This window comes from Cervus elaphus, chromosome 11, assembly GCF_910594005.1.
Source record: "Cervus elaphus chromosome 11, mCerEla1.1, whole genome shotgun sequence".
NCBI classification, from domain to species: Eukaryota; Metazoa; Chordata; class Mammalia; order Artiodactyla; family Cervidae; genus Cervus; species Cervus elaphus.
Genome location: NC_057825.1, coordinates 44,850,206 through 44,865,527, shown reverse-complemented (window position 1 = coordinate 44,865,527; position 15,322 = coordinate 44,850,206). Strand labels below are relative to the sequence as shown.

The 15,322-nt window shown below is 37.4% G+C and overlaps 1 protein-coding gene across 1 annotated transcript in view; it reads left to right on the top strand.

Moving 5' to 3' along the window:
- COMMD1 (copper metabolism domain containing 1) overlaps nt 1–15,322 on the top strand; it is a 183,304-nt gene that overhangs the window by 131,491 nt on the left and 36,491 nt on the right. The window lies entirely within an intron of this gene.

Genomic DNA, 15,322 nt, shown 5'->3' with positions numbered 1-15,322 from the left:
GGTCATAGCAAACAGCCTCTTCAACAGCACAAGAGAAGACTGTATACATGGACATCACCAGATGGTCAACACCAAAATCAGATTGATTATATTCTTTGCAGCCAAAGATGGAAAAGCTCTATAGTCAGCAAAAACAAGACAGGGAACTCACTGTGACTCAGATAATGAACTCCTTATTGCCAAATTCAGACTGAATTTGATGAAAGTAGGGAAAAACACTAGAACATTCAGGTATGACCTAAATCCCCTTACGATTATACAGTGGCAGTGAGAAATAGATTTAAGGGTCTAGATCTGATAGACAGAGTGCCTGATGAACTATGGAGGGAGGTTTGTGACATTGTACAGGAGACGGAGCAAGACCATCCCCAAGAAAAAGAAATGCAAAAAAGCAAAATGGCTGTCTGAGGAGGCCTTACAAATAGTTGTGAAAAGAAGAGAAGCAAAAAGCAAAGGAGGAAAGGAAAGATATACCCATTTGAATGCAGAGTTCCAAAGAATAGCCAGGAGAGATAAGAAAGCCTTCCTCAGTGATCAGTGCAAAGAAATAGAGGAAAACAATAGAATGGGAAAGACTAGAGATCTTTTCAAGAAAATTAAAGATACCAAGGGAAAATTTCATGCAAAAATGGGCTCAATAAACGACAGAAATGGTATGGACCTAACAGAAGCAGAAGATATTAAGAAGAGGTGGCAAGAATACGCAGAAGAACTGTACAAAAAAGTCTTCACAACCTAAATAATCAAGATGGTGTGATCACTCACCTAGAGTCAGACATCTTGGAATGTGAAATCAAGTGGGCCTTAGGAAGCATGACTACGAAGAAAGCTAGTGGAGGTGATGGAATTCCAGTTGAGCTATTTCAAATCCTAAAAGATGATGCCCTGAAAGTGCTGCACTCAATATGCCAGCAAATTTGGAAAACTAAGCAGTGGCCTCAGGACTGGAAAAGGTCAGTTTTCATTCCAATCCCTAAGAAAGGGAATGCCAAAGAATGTTTAAACTACCGCACAACTGCACTCATCTCACACACTAGCAAAGTAATGCTCAAAATTCTCCACACCAGGCTTCAGCAATACATGAACCATAAACTTCAAGATATTCAAGCTGGTTTTAGAAAAGGCAGAAGAACCAGAGATCAAATTGCCAACATCCAATGGATCATCAAAAAAGCAAGAGTGTTCCAGGAAAACATCTATTTCTGCTTTATTGACTACATCAAAGCCTTTGACTGCATGGATCACAATAAACTGTGGAAAATTCTGAAAGAGATGGGAATACCAGACCACCTGACCTGCCTCTTGAGAAATCTGTATGCAGATCAGGAAGCAACAGTTAGAACTGGACATGGAACAACAGACTGGTTCCAAATAGGAAGAGGAGTACATCAAGGCTGTATATTGTCACCCTGCTTATTTAACTTATATGCAGAGTACATCATGAGAAATTTGGGCTGGAGGAAGCACAAGCAGGAATCAAGACTGCCGGGAGAAACATCAATAACCTCACATATGCAGATGATATCTCCCTTATGGCAGAAAGTGAAGAAGAAGTAAAGAGCCTCCTGATGAAAGTGAAAGAGGAGTGTGAAAAAGTTGGCTTAAATCTCAGCATTCAGAAAACTAAGATCATGGCATCTGGTCCCATCACTTCATAGCAAATAGATGGGGAAACAGTGGCTGTCTTTATTTTTTTGGGCTCCAAAAGCACTGCAGATGGTGATTGCAGCCATGAAATTAAAAGACGCTTACTCCTTGGAAGGAAAGTTATGATCAACCTAGACAGCGTACTAAAAAAGCAGAGACATTACTTTGCCAACAAAGGTCCATCTAGTCAAGGCTATGGTTTTTCCAGTGGTCATGTATGGATGTGAGAGTTGGACTGTAAAGAAAGCTGAATTCCAAAGAATTGATGCTTTTGAACCGTGGTCCTGGAGAAGACTCTTGAGAGTCCCTTGGACTGCAAGGAGATCCAACCAGTCCATTCTAAAGGAGATCAGTCCTGGGTGTTCACTGGAAGGACTGATGTTGAAGCTGAAACTCCAATACTTTGACCACCTGAGGTGAAGAGCTGACTCATTTGAAAAGACCCTGAAGCTGGGAAACATGAGGGCAGGAGGAGAAGGGGAAGACAGAGGATTAGATGGTTGGATGGCATCACTGACTCAATGGACATGGGTTTGGGTAACCTCTGGGAGTTGGTGATGGACAGGGAGGCCTGGTGTGCTGCAGTTCATGGGGTCCCAAAGAGTCGGACACGACTGAGCAACTGAACTGAAACAATTGGTTATTTAGCCCTGTTATGCTGTTGAGAGTGATTCTTTTACTGATTTTCTCAGATGTGACTCTTTTTGGAATGGATTTTTTAGTCTTCTATAGTTATATCACAATTGATTCTACTTGGGCCTCCCAGAATTGGTTGAAAGCAATGCTGTAGATAGTCCAAAGGTTTTTAAAGCCATATGTTCAGTGAAGCATGTAAATGGTTCAGTAAGCTCATGTACTCTGTCATCAACATGATTAGGCTTCATAGCAAGTATCAGCATTCTGTGAATATACCAAAGACTTAGCTCATCCACTCTATTGAGTTCACTCTTTAGAAGACTCTTATTTATGCTACACATATAACCCTTCAGACCTGCTTCATTATATTGTGCATGCTAAGTCACATTAGTCCTGTCTGATTCTTTGAGACCCTATGGACTGTAGCCCACCAGGTTCCTTTGTCCATGGGAATTCTCCAGGGAAGAATACTGGAGTGGGTTGCCATGCCCTCCTCTAGGAGATCTTCCTGACCCAGGGATTGAACTTGTCTCCTGCGTCTCCTGCATTGGCAGGTGGGTTCTTTACCACTAGTGCCATCTGGAAAACCCTTCCCTCATTTTATCAGAGGAATAGTAATTAAAAGTTCCTCGTCTCCTTTCTCAAAGAATGTATCATCCTCGTTCAGTCTGCTTTAATGGGATGACTCTTAAACTGAATGATAAGGAATCTCTTCACCATCCTATTTTGCTTTACTTAGTGTATTAGTTAGGGTTAAGTTCAGCTGTCAGTTACAGAGATCCAAATTAACAAAGACTTTAAAAAGATAGGAATTTATTTCTCTTTTATGTGAAAGTCCAAAGTTAGGTTTTGTTCCATTCAGCCTTCAGAGTTCCAGACTTTTCAACAGATCACTCTGTTGTTCCTTGGGTGTAATTCTTGTTCTCCTGTCCCAAGAAGCTATATCTACATCTCAGCAGCAGGATGCAGGAAAGTGTCAAAGAAAGGAACAAAAGTTACATATTGCCTTTCTATTAGGGAAGTTTCCTTGAAGCTGCCAGCAGCAGTTCTTACTTTTATATACCATTGATTAGAGCTGAGTCACATGGTCATACTTAGTTGCAAGGAAGGGAAAGACATATTTTTATTCTAGATAGCTACGTGTCCCATTTATTACTGTGGAAGAAGAGGTGGTAGATACTGAGAAACAAATGGCACTACCACACTCACCATGATTTGTTTTCTCCACTGTCATTGAGTAAAATAAATTTCAACAGTTTCATCCCAATTTTAGTATAGTATCTTTAGGTTATTATTAATAAGAACTTAGTAGACTAAGATGAGGGGGGAAATAGAACTAACATGAACCATGTGTTAGTGTATTCACACAGCTCTTCTGTTTTTGAATTTTCATATATTGTTACAGTTTATGTTCTCACTAACCACTACAGTTTCTTTACCATTTCGTCCAAAGGGACAGGATTTTTGTCTTCAAAGAGTCCTGAGCTTGAAACCTAGATTGAGTAAAAAGTGTCATTGTCAACATCTTGTAATTCTGATGCCTTTATCACCTTCTTATGAAGGTGAGCTCCTGACTGCATCAGAGAATTAAAATGTGAGTCACAAATAATGAGAGAAAGATGAGTGTGGGAGCCATTATATTTTGTGTCAGAAATGACATGAATGGTGTTAATAGAAAAGTTTTCCTAGTAATGCAGGGCATTTAAGTCAGGATACTGTCCATAGTAACAGAACATGGAACCATGAGAAGTTGGGATCTCTGGAAAAGAAATCAGGACCAAAATCAGCTAATGGGAAATAATTTATATTTGGGGAGGTACTTGGTTTACTTTTTAATGTCAAATTTTATTAATAGGGTTTTGTATAGTGGAAGGAAATGGGAGATACTTCCACCTTGCTTTTCCAGTGAATGAAAGAATTAGTATTCTCAACTTTTAAAGATTCAAATTCATTTTTGAGACTAATGAACAGAGTCTAATATTGGGTCTCTAAGAAAAAAGGTAAACAGGTCCCATTCTTTCTTTTCAGTTGTCTGAATGAGCCCAGTGAATTCCTTTGGGTTTGACTGACCTCAGCAATTAGGTTTCAGGGATGACTGAAATGGTTAGCTTGGTCATAATGCAGTCCAGCAGGACATCTGGAAACACATTTGACCAGATTCTGAGGAACAGTGAGCGTGTCCATTACAATGATGTCACACCTTTACCTCATAGAAAAGAGCTTTTTGTGAATGAGTTAGTAGAGTTGTATTTTTTGTTATATTTTTGTCCATTTAGAATTTTCGTGTCCTTTATTAAATTGCAAATGTTCAAGAAATAATCCTAACACAAGCCAAAAGGTACATTCTCTACTCATGGAGCACTTTTTAGATATTTCAAAGTACTTTAAAAATCATTTTTGTATGCAGAAGTTTAAAAGAATTTAAGTAACTTTCCCAAGACAATATAGCATTACTATACTTAAGAAAAAAATGAAAAAACACATTATAAATTTAAATTAGATGTGTGGAACTAGTGTACATGTTAACCAAATTCTATGAAATGTAATTCTGTGTATTAATATCTTGAATTAGGTAGAAGAATGCACACCTGTGATGATCTACGTATCACAGAGTTTTGTTTATCTGCTCTTGGCTGCCCATCTACTTTGTTTTTCTTAAAGTAATTTCTTCATGACATTTTATTACAAAAAATTTAAAGCATACCAAAAGTTGAAATAACTATGCTGGCAATACTTGTACACCTCTATGCATTTTCTACAGTTGTTAACATTTTGTTATTTCTGCTTTATCACTATCTTACCATCTATCTCTTCACCTATTTTTTAAAATGTACTTCAAAAGCAAGTTGTAAGCATCACAATCCTCCCTTACATTTTTCAGCATGCATTTCTTTAACTAGATTTATTTATGATTTTTAAGGTAAAATTTGTATCTACTGAGGTGCTCAAATGTTAACTGTATCATTTCATGAGTTTTGAAAAATGCCTACACTTGGGTAACCAAATCCCCATCAAGATACAAAACATTTCTGTCATGCCCAGAATTTCCCTCTTGCCTCTTCTGAGTCAGTCCAAGGCCCTAGAAGCAATCACTCTTCTGATATTTTTTAAAATCATGGCTTAATTTGCCTGCTATAAAACTTCATTTAAATGGAAGCACAGTATATATTCTTTTGTGAAAGGCTTCTTTCACTCAGCATGTTTTTGAGATTTATCCATATTATTGCATTAATCAGTATTTATTCTTTTTATTGCTGGTTAGTGCAGAGACATTACTCTGCCAACAAAGGTCCACCTAGTCAAGGCTATGGTTTTTCCAGTAGTCATGTATGGATGTGAGAGTTGAACTGTAAAGAAAGCTGAGCGCCGAGAATTTGATGATTTTGAACTGTAGTGTTGGAGAAGACTCTTGAGAGCCCCTTGGACTGCAAGGAGATCCAGCCAGTTCATCCTAAAGGAGATCAGTCCTGGGTGTTCATTGGAGGGACTGATGTTGAAGCTGAAACTCCAATACTTTGGCCACCTGATGAGAAGAGCTGACTCATTTGAAAAGACGCTGATGCTGGGAGGGATTGAGGGCAGGAGGAGAAGGGGATGACAGAGGATGAGATGGCTGGACGGCATCACTGACTCAATGGACATGGGTTTGGGTGGACTCTGGGAGTTGGTGATGGACAGGGAGGCCTGGCGTGCTGCAGTTCATGGGGTCGCAAAGAGTCGGACACGACTGAGCGACTGAACTGAACTGATTCCATTGTTTGAATATACTATACCTTATTCATTCATTCTTCTGTTGATGACCACCTAGACTGCAGTTTTGGGCTAAGAGATACATAATAGCCAACAACTGTAATATAATATACAAATATATGTGATACAAATAACCACTTCATGGCAGTAAAATGGGAAAAAGTGGAAACAGTAACAGACTTTATTTTCTTGGGCTCCAAAATCACTGTGGAGGGTGAAGGCAGCCATGAAATTAAAAGATGCTCCCTCCTTGGAAAAAAAGCTATGACAAACCTAGATAGCATATTAAAAAGCAGAGATATCACATTGCCGACAAAATTTCATGTAGTCAAAGCTATGGTTTTTCCAGTAGTCGTGTATGAATGTGAGAGTTGGACCATAAAGAAGGCTGAGAGGCAAAGAATTGATGCTTTTGAACTGTGGTGCTGGAGAAGACACTTGTTCCCTGGACAGCAAGAAGATCAAACCAGTCAATCCTAAAGGAAATCAACCCTGATTATTCACTGGAAGGACTGATGGTGAAGCTGAAGTTCTGATACGCTGGCCACCTGATGCCAAGAGCCGACTACACATTGGCAAAGACCCTGATGCTGGTAATGATTGAGAACTAAAGATCCTGCATGCCACAATGAAGGACGAAGATCCCAAGTACCACAGCTAAGACCCAGCGAAGCCAAATGAATAAATATTTTAAAAAGAAAGGAATTAAGAGAGAATAAAACGTGGCATTATATACCTAGTCATACTTGTAGCACTTCCACTGCTTTTTGGTTCTTTTTAAAGTTATTTTTATCATTTTTAAGTTCCATTGGTTTATTTTCTTTTATCTGTACCAATAATACAATGTATAGTTTCTTATTATGTTTATTTATTTAACTGAACTATTCATTTCTTTTTGAAGATCTGTTTCTCCATCTGATTTTTTCATTAAAGAATCTTCTGTAGCATTTCTTATTGTACAGGTATGTTGGCAGTGAGTTTGCTTTGTTTTCATTTATCTGAAAATACCTTTATTTCATCTTTTGATGGATATTTTTGCTGAATTTGGAATTCTCTGATTTTCTTTCAGGACTTTACATATATTGTTCCGCTGTTTCCATTGTTTTCAATCTAACATTCAGTTCAGTTTAGTTCAATCAGGCACTCAGTCGTATCTGACTCTTTGCAACCCCATGGACTGTAGCACGCCAGGCTTCCCTGTCCATCACCAACTCCTGGAGTTTGCTCAAACTCATGTACATCAAGTCGGTGATGCCATTCAATCATGTCATCCTCTGTCATCCCGTTCTCCTCCTGCCTCCAATCTTTCCCAGCATCAAAATCTTTTCCAATGAGTCAACTCTTCACATCAGGTGGCCAAAGTATTGGAGCTTCAGCTTTAGCATCAGTCCTTCCAATGAATATTCAGCACTGATTTCTTTTAGAATTGACTGGCTTGATCTTGCAGTCTAGTCACATATGTTATTTTGTATGTAATATGCCATTTTTAATTGGCTGCTTTCAAAATTTTCTGTTTATTGAAGTTTGCCTTTCAGTAGTTGAGTATGCCATGCATAGGTATGAATTTCTTTGTAAGTATTCTCCTTGGTATTTATTGTTATTCTCAAATTTGTACATTTATGTCTTCTGTCAAATTTGGGAATCTTTTGGTTGTCATAAGTCCTCTTATTGCCTTCCTCCATTTCATACCCCACTTTTTCTTATGGAAATCCAATTACACATGTCTTGAATCTTTAATATTGTCCCACCTGTTCCTCAGTCTCTGTTCCCACCATCCCCTTCGGTCTTTTTTTTTCTCCCCACTTTGTTCTTCAGACTGCATAATTTCTATATCTTCAAGTTCAGTGACTCTTCTGTCATCTCCAGTCTTGCTTTTGGAGTGACTCAGAAACAATCTAATGTTGTTTTTCCTATTTATTAAATTTTTTACTTCAGGTATTATATTTTTTAGTGTTAGAGTTTTCATTTGGTTATTTTATAGTTTCTATTTCTTTGCTGAGATTTCCTATCTGTGCATTTATTTCAAACATCTTTTAATATAGGTATCACAGCTATTGGAAAAGGAAATGGCATCACACTCTAGTATTCTTGCCTGGGAAATCCCAAGGACAGAGGAGCCTGGTGGACTACAGTCCATGGGGTCAGAAAGAGTCAGACATGACTTAAAAACTGAGCAGCAACAATTATAGCTATATCTGCTAATTCCTACAATTGGGTCATTTCAAATTTAGTCTCTATCCATTTGATTATGTGTCACATTTTCCTGTTTCTTCATATGTTTAATAATTTCTTGTGTAATGTGTATGTGTGTGCACTCAGTTGCTCAGTTGTATCTGACTCTTTGTGACCCTTTGGACTGTTACCTGCCAGGTTCCTCTGTGTCCCTGGAATTTTTCAGGCAAGAATACTGGTGCGGGTTACCATTTCCAGCTCCAGGAAATCTTTCTGACCCAGGAATTACACTTGCATCACTTGTGTCTCCTGCATTGGCAGGTGGATTCCTTACCACTACGCCACCCATAGTACAGTAGTGCATTATAGATAATGTTAGTTCTGTTATGATTCTCTGAGGAATGTTGATTTTTTGTTTGTTTGGTTGGTTGGTTTTCAGGCAGTTAACTTGACTGAATCCAACACTGAACTGCAGTGGGTAGCAGCTGAAACTTTTGTTCACATCTTTTAGCTTTATTGGGCTGTGTAGAATCTGTCCCTTGTGTGCAGAATTTACTTATCAGCCAGACATTTCAGTAAAGTCATATGAAGAATGTGGAGTTTCTTTTCTGTGGCATACTCTATCTCAAGAATTTTTCCTTAATTTCTGGATGTTGTGGTAGCCTCAAACTCTGTTTTCTTGGTTCCTCAAGCCAGAAAGACTGCAGATTTTGGTATTTTCGACCCAGCACTCAGTGGGGCGTGTCCTCAGCAACAAGCTGTTTAAATTTAAAAGAGGGCATGGGGCAACAAACTCTCTCAGCTGGTACTATTCCTAGATGTTGACTCCCCAGCAATTTCTGTCTGCTGTTGTTTTTTCTTTGCCTTTAGATTTTGTTTTTGTTTTGTTTTGTCCAGTTTTTGTGATTCTTATCTGAGAGATGGTAGGTTAAATACAAGGTACTCCACCACAGGTGGAAGTAGAACATTTTTCTTTGGTTTCAAGAAGAAGAAAAAAAAGGTTGCCTCAAGTTGTTTTTAGAAAAGAGCATGGGGAAAGAGGCCTTCAAGCAGTGTCTTAAGGTTCTTCTCCTTGGTCATTCTAGACATCAGGGACATAGTCTGGTTAATATTTTATATCCATTATTAAAAATTTGAAATAAGAAAGCAACATGATATAGGGGGGAAACCTGAGTGAGTGGGGTGTCAGGAGACCTAAACTATAGTCCAGCTCCTTCATAGACCAGGTGGTTTTCTATTATTCCAAAATTAATTTTTTATTTACTTCAAAAAACTGAGAAACACATGTCTCTATTTATACAATACTTTAATTTTTTATCAGTATCCAAATTTGGCTTTGCCTGCATCTTCTAGTGTTATGAAATGTGTTTTTTAAATGTTTTATGTAACTAATGTTAATATTTGGAGCATCTTTTTGAGTCCATAAAATTTGAGTTGTAAGAATAGAAAAGTAACATAGCTTAATGAAAAATAAAAAGTAGTACTTAATGGAAAATAGAGACTACTCCTTGACCAAGAAGAAAATTAGAATAGCATGCTAGTTGCTTACAGTCTCACCTTTCCAAATTTGGACACTATTAATATCAGTAAAATTCATCTCTGTGTTACTACTCCTTAGACTTAAATTACTTGAGGCTCATCAGAAGTCAGCAGAAAAAAAATATTGCAGTTCATGTTTAGATTTTTCTGGCCCTGTTAGCCTACCAATTTATGAGACTTGTTAAGGTCTTCAGATGTTATCCTTGTGGGGTGCTGCTAAGAACACATCTGCTACCTGTACTATGGTATCATCATCACCTAGTAGTTAAAGAGTACATTGCCTACCAGCTGTACTCATTTTACAAGACAACACAACTAGTAACAAAGGCACACCTGTTTAACCAGCTTTTGTTGAGTAAAGATGAAACTGTTAAACACATCACACCTGGACCATCCCTGGACAATAAACTATTCTAATTGAGATCCGTGTTTGAGTTGTCATTCCAGTAGCAAGCACACACTTGTATAAATTTGCTCTACATTTTCTTGTATCTGGTGGCATGTGTTTATGAGGGAAAGTCTCTAGCTACTAAAATATTTTAGAACTTGTCTGTTTTCACATATATTTGATTGTTTACACTTTGCTTTTCATTGTGGTATTTTTTTCCTATTCTTACAACTCAAATCCTTTGGAATGAAAAGATTGTTTCAAATACTAACATTCATTGCATCTAACATTACAATTTTTTTTTTCCTTCAAAAGGGTAAAGGAAAGCCAGGAATGAGGCATTTAAATCTTGAATATTTTCTATTTGTAATGAAATAATGAAAGTGGGATTGTCCCTGCTGAAGAGCCCTGATAGGCCCGTAATACTGAGTTGGAAGGCTACTGAAGACCATTTTGGAGCAGAAGTATATACATGTCTGAATAAATTGGTTGCTCTGATAACAACATTGGGTTGTTTTAGAGTTAGTGAACTCTAAACAGTGTGTCTCCATTGACTCAGAGTGTTGTGCTGACTAAAGAATAAAGATGAATTGCTATGGTTCTTGTCTCTCAAGAACTGTGAAGAATGTGAGATTTTACCCTACTTGGTAGCAGCACAAGCTAACAAATTAATCTGCCACAGTTTTATGAATGCTGGCAGATTCCTGGGTCAAAGACAAAGGACTTTATTAGTCCTGGTGGTGGTGGCAGTAGTAGAAATAGTGGTAGCCAGAGTACCAGCATTTGTACTATTTGCCCACTTTGTATCACTCTGTTTACTCTATTTACCAGAGTGATACAAAGTGGGTCAGGTGAACCCTGCCCAGGAGGAGACATTATCATACTGGACAACAAACACACCTACCCTCTACTCCAGAGGGTGACTTTATCTTCCATAGCTGCTTGTACTAACAATTTTTTAAAATATTTATTTATTTATTTTGACTGCTTTGGGTCTTAGTTGTGGCATGTGCAATCTTTGCGGCATGACATATTCTCTCTAGTTGTGGTGCATAGGCTCCAGAGCTTGTGGGCTTTGTCGTTGCGACACTCAGGCTCTCTAGTTGTAGCATGTGGACTCAGTAGTTCTAGCATGCAGGTTTATTTGCCCCATAGCATGTCAGATCTTAGTTCACTTGGACCAGGAATTTGGAAGGCAAATTCTTAATTGCTGGAAAGATAGTCTGTAACAAATACAGTCAGTGCTTCAGCTCACAAAATATCCAGAAATGTGAGAGACCTGTGAAAATTGTTGCTTAATGCTGACCTTTAGTATGTTCTTTTAAAGCGTAATATTATGTGGATGAACCAATATAAAACAAAACACATGAATTAAGTTTTTCTCTTCCTTTTAAAATATTGTTAATATTTGATCTAGAAAAATGGTACAGATGAAATTATTTGCAGAGGAGAAATAGAGTCACAGATGAAAAAAACAAGCTTATGGTTATCAAGAGGGTGAAAGGGAGTGTGGGGTGAATTGGGAGATTAGGATTTTACATAGACACACTACTATATGTGGAATCGCTAACTAATGAGAACCTGCAGTATAGCACAGGGAACTCTCCTCAGTGCTCTGTGGTGACCTAGATGGGAAGGGAGTATAAAAAAGAGTGAAATGTATATATAACTGATGCACTTTCCTGTACAGCAGAAACTAACACAACATTGAAAAGCAACTATAATGTCAATTAATTAAAAAAATTAAAAATAAAATGGAAAAAAATTTTTAACAAGAAACATGTACCCCAATGTTCAAAGCAGCATTATTTATAACACTCAAGCTATGGAAGCAATCTGAGTATCCATCAGTAGATGAATGGATAAAGAAGATGTGGTCTATATAGATACAACAGAAGACTACTCAGTCATAAAATAAGAAAATTTTGCTATTTGCTGTAACATGGATGGACTTGGAGGGCATTATGCTAAGAGAAAAAAGTCAGAGAAAGACAAATACTATATATCTCTTATATATGGAATCTAAACAATACAACAGACTAGTGAATATCACAAAAAAGAAGCAGACTCACAGGTATAGAGAATAAACTGGTGATTACCAGTAGGGAGACGGTAGGAAGGGACAACATAGAGGTGAAGGAATGGGACGCACAAACTACTGAGTGTAAGATAGTGTTAAGGATTTGTGTACAACACAAGGAATATAGCCAACATTTTGTAATAACTGTAAATGGAAAGTAACCTTTAAGTTTATATAAAAATTTTAAAAAAATTTAGTATATGAATCAAAACTAGTTATGTAACTTCAGGTTACCATGACCCAGAAGTTTACGGTAGTGACATTTTATATGCATTTACTTTAAGGGGAGCCTGGAATTTAACAGTTATTTTTATTTCAAATAATATTTTTCAGGTATTGAAGACATGTTTATTATAATTGTTAAACTAATATTTAATAAAAGTCTTCTGAGTAAAACTTGTGATAGACTATAGCTCAAGGGAAAAATTAACCTGGATGTTTCTTTATAATTCAGAAGAAGAGAAACTATTTAACTGGAAAATTCTTTGTGATGATTTAAGTTCTGTCGTGCAATTTGATTATTTAATTAGAGTTAGAAAATCTGTGAAAGGAAATAAGAGAAATAAGAATGAGAAGTGGCTAGTCACCAGGGAGGGAGTATGACCGACCCAGTGGTGTTTGGGTCTTTGTGTGGTGGTCGAGTCTCCCAATTACCGCTCTAGTAGAAGTGCAGCAGAATTAACAGTGATATTTCCCACTCAGTTTTGCTGGTTATAGGCAGTGAAACTGACATTCAGATTAAATTTGAATTTACTAAGGCTTTTGTTCCCTTTTTTTTTTTTGAAGATAAAGTTGGAGGGAGGACAGCTGGATTCTTGAATTAGCATTTCTGATCTCATAATTGTTTCCTGAAAATTACAAATAGAAAAGAACTCCCCACTCCACCCTCTCTTTTTTCTTAACTGTTGTGCTCTAACTCTTAAGATGATCTTTGTTTAGCATTTTAGTACTTATACTATAGTTTGAGGGAGAAGAGGGCGAAATATGTGTATAAAAATGCCTAAATTCTCATTTACAATGAGGGGAAAATGAGGGGAAATTTTGACTACAACTGCTTCACTCCTGGAATGACTGATCAGGGATGCAAATCAGAACTAAGCGTATACAGTTTTGATAGGCTATTTGTTACTGCTAAAGTCCTAGGTTCGTTTCAATATTCAAATGTGGAGAAAAGGATGGAATTTCATGAGTACTTAAAATTAGACTCCTAAATGAAAACTTAGAGAAAATATTTTAATTGTGTGGCCCAGTCAAGGCATTTTTCCATATGTTTCCTTTCTTGACTGTCAACAATCCCATGTGATAGGTGTTATCCTCTGGGCATATGGAGTCTTCACTGATGATAGGACTTGTATTAGAATTAATTTCTACTGATTCTTAGTCCCACATTCTACTTATAGGATGCTGACTGCTATCTCAAATCCCAGTTATTGAAGAAGCACACTGGTCATACTGTAAATAGACATCCAAGTCATTTGTTCCTGGTCATAGAATAGAGAGTCCAGCTATAGAGTACCATATACATGGTCAGTCGATTTCAGCAAAAATGCAAAGGTGATTTCATGGAAAAAGGATGGTCTTTTTAAGAAATAAGAGCAAAGGAACATTTGGAATTAAAAGTGACTCCCAGAATTTAATGCAAGTATAGTGGTTACCTCCAACAGGACTACTAGAGAATGCAGTTGGGAAGAGGGGGTATACAGTGGCTTCAAAGATATTGGCATTGTGTTAATTCTTCAGGTGTTTCATTGGGCATCATGTGTTTTTATTATTCTTAGAGCCCTACATATATGTTGTATAAATTCTTGACTACATGACTAAATCATTAAGAAATAAAATTTAATTAACTTTGAAAAGATACTGAAGACCTTTTTGGAAAACCATTGTCAAAATCAGTCAGTCCTACTTTATTAAATAGTTTTTGTCTAGAGCTGTATTAGTTGTTATTTAGGGAAAAAATGACTTTCCATAACATAGGACAGATATTTTATATTCTGGTTTTATTTTTACTTTTTTTGGTGCTAGCATGATATTAACCCTATGTGTTTTTGGACTCTGTAGAACAAGAACAGAGGCAGATATGGGAAACTGGAAGGTTTTCAGCAAGGCCAAAATAATTTAACAACCTGATAGTAAATGATCTATGATAGAACATCGGCCTTCATTTATTAAGGCCAAGATGTTTATTTGAGAAAAATAATTAGAGCTCAGGTAGTCTTTGTTAGAAGTAGCAACTCAAGTGGGAAGCTTATCTATGAAGGGGAAGGGGGCTGGTAGGAGTAGTGGTGAGGGCAAAGATTTAAGTTAAATGAAAATAAATAATAATATGTATTGCTGGGGCCTGAAAAACAAACTCTCACTGGTTGTATTTCTTTCTGGCAGACTTGTGAGATATTTTCAAGGGGGAAAAAATATTAGTTTTCTATTTTGTTTTAAGAAAGGGATAATTTTCTATTTGACTTTGTCTTCTTAGTGTAACATTTGGTACTTGCTTTGCTAACATTATTACTTGTGGCTGAAATACAAGCTCTTGAGTATAGGCTATAATTGAGTTTAGGCTCCTGATTACTCCTGAGATTAGAATTCTCTCTGGCACCAACAATTTAGATCTATCAAAATGTGTTAATTGTGTTTAATCTTACAATTAAAGTACATGCTCTTGTAATACTTCAGTGTTCAATTCTGATGTTAACCATCTAGTTCAGTTCAGTTCACTTCAGTCGCTCAGTCGTGTCCAACTCTTTGCGACCCCATGAATCGCAGCATGCCAGGCCTCCCTGTCCACCAACTCCCGGAGTTTGCTCAAACTCATGCCCATCGAGTCGGCGATGCCATCCACCATCTCATCTTCTGTCATCCCCTTCTCCTCCTGCCCCCAATCCCTCCCAGCATCAGGGTCTTTTCCAAAGAATCAACTCTTTGCATCAGGTGGCCCAAGTATTGGAGTTTCAGCTTCAACATCAGTCCTTCCAATGAACACCCAGGACTGATCTCCTTTAGGATGGACTGGTTGGATCTCCTTGCAGTCCAAGGGACTCTCAAGAGTCTTCTCCAACACCACAGTTCAAAAGCATCAATTTTTCGGCACTCAGCTTTCTTCACAGTCCAAC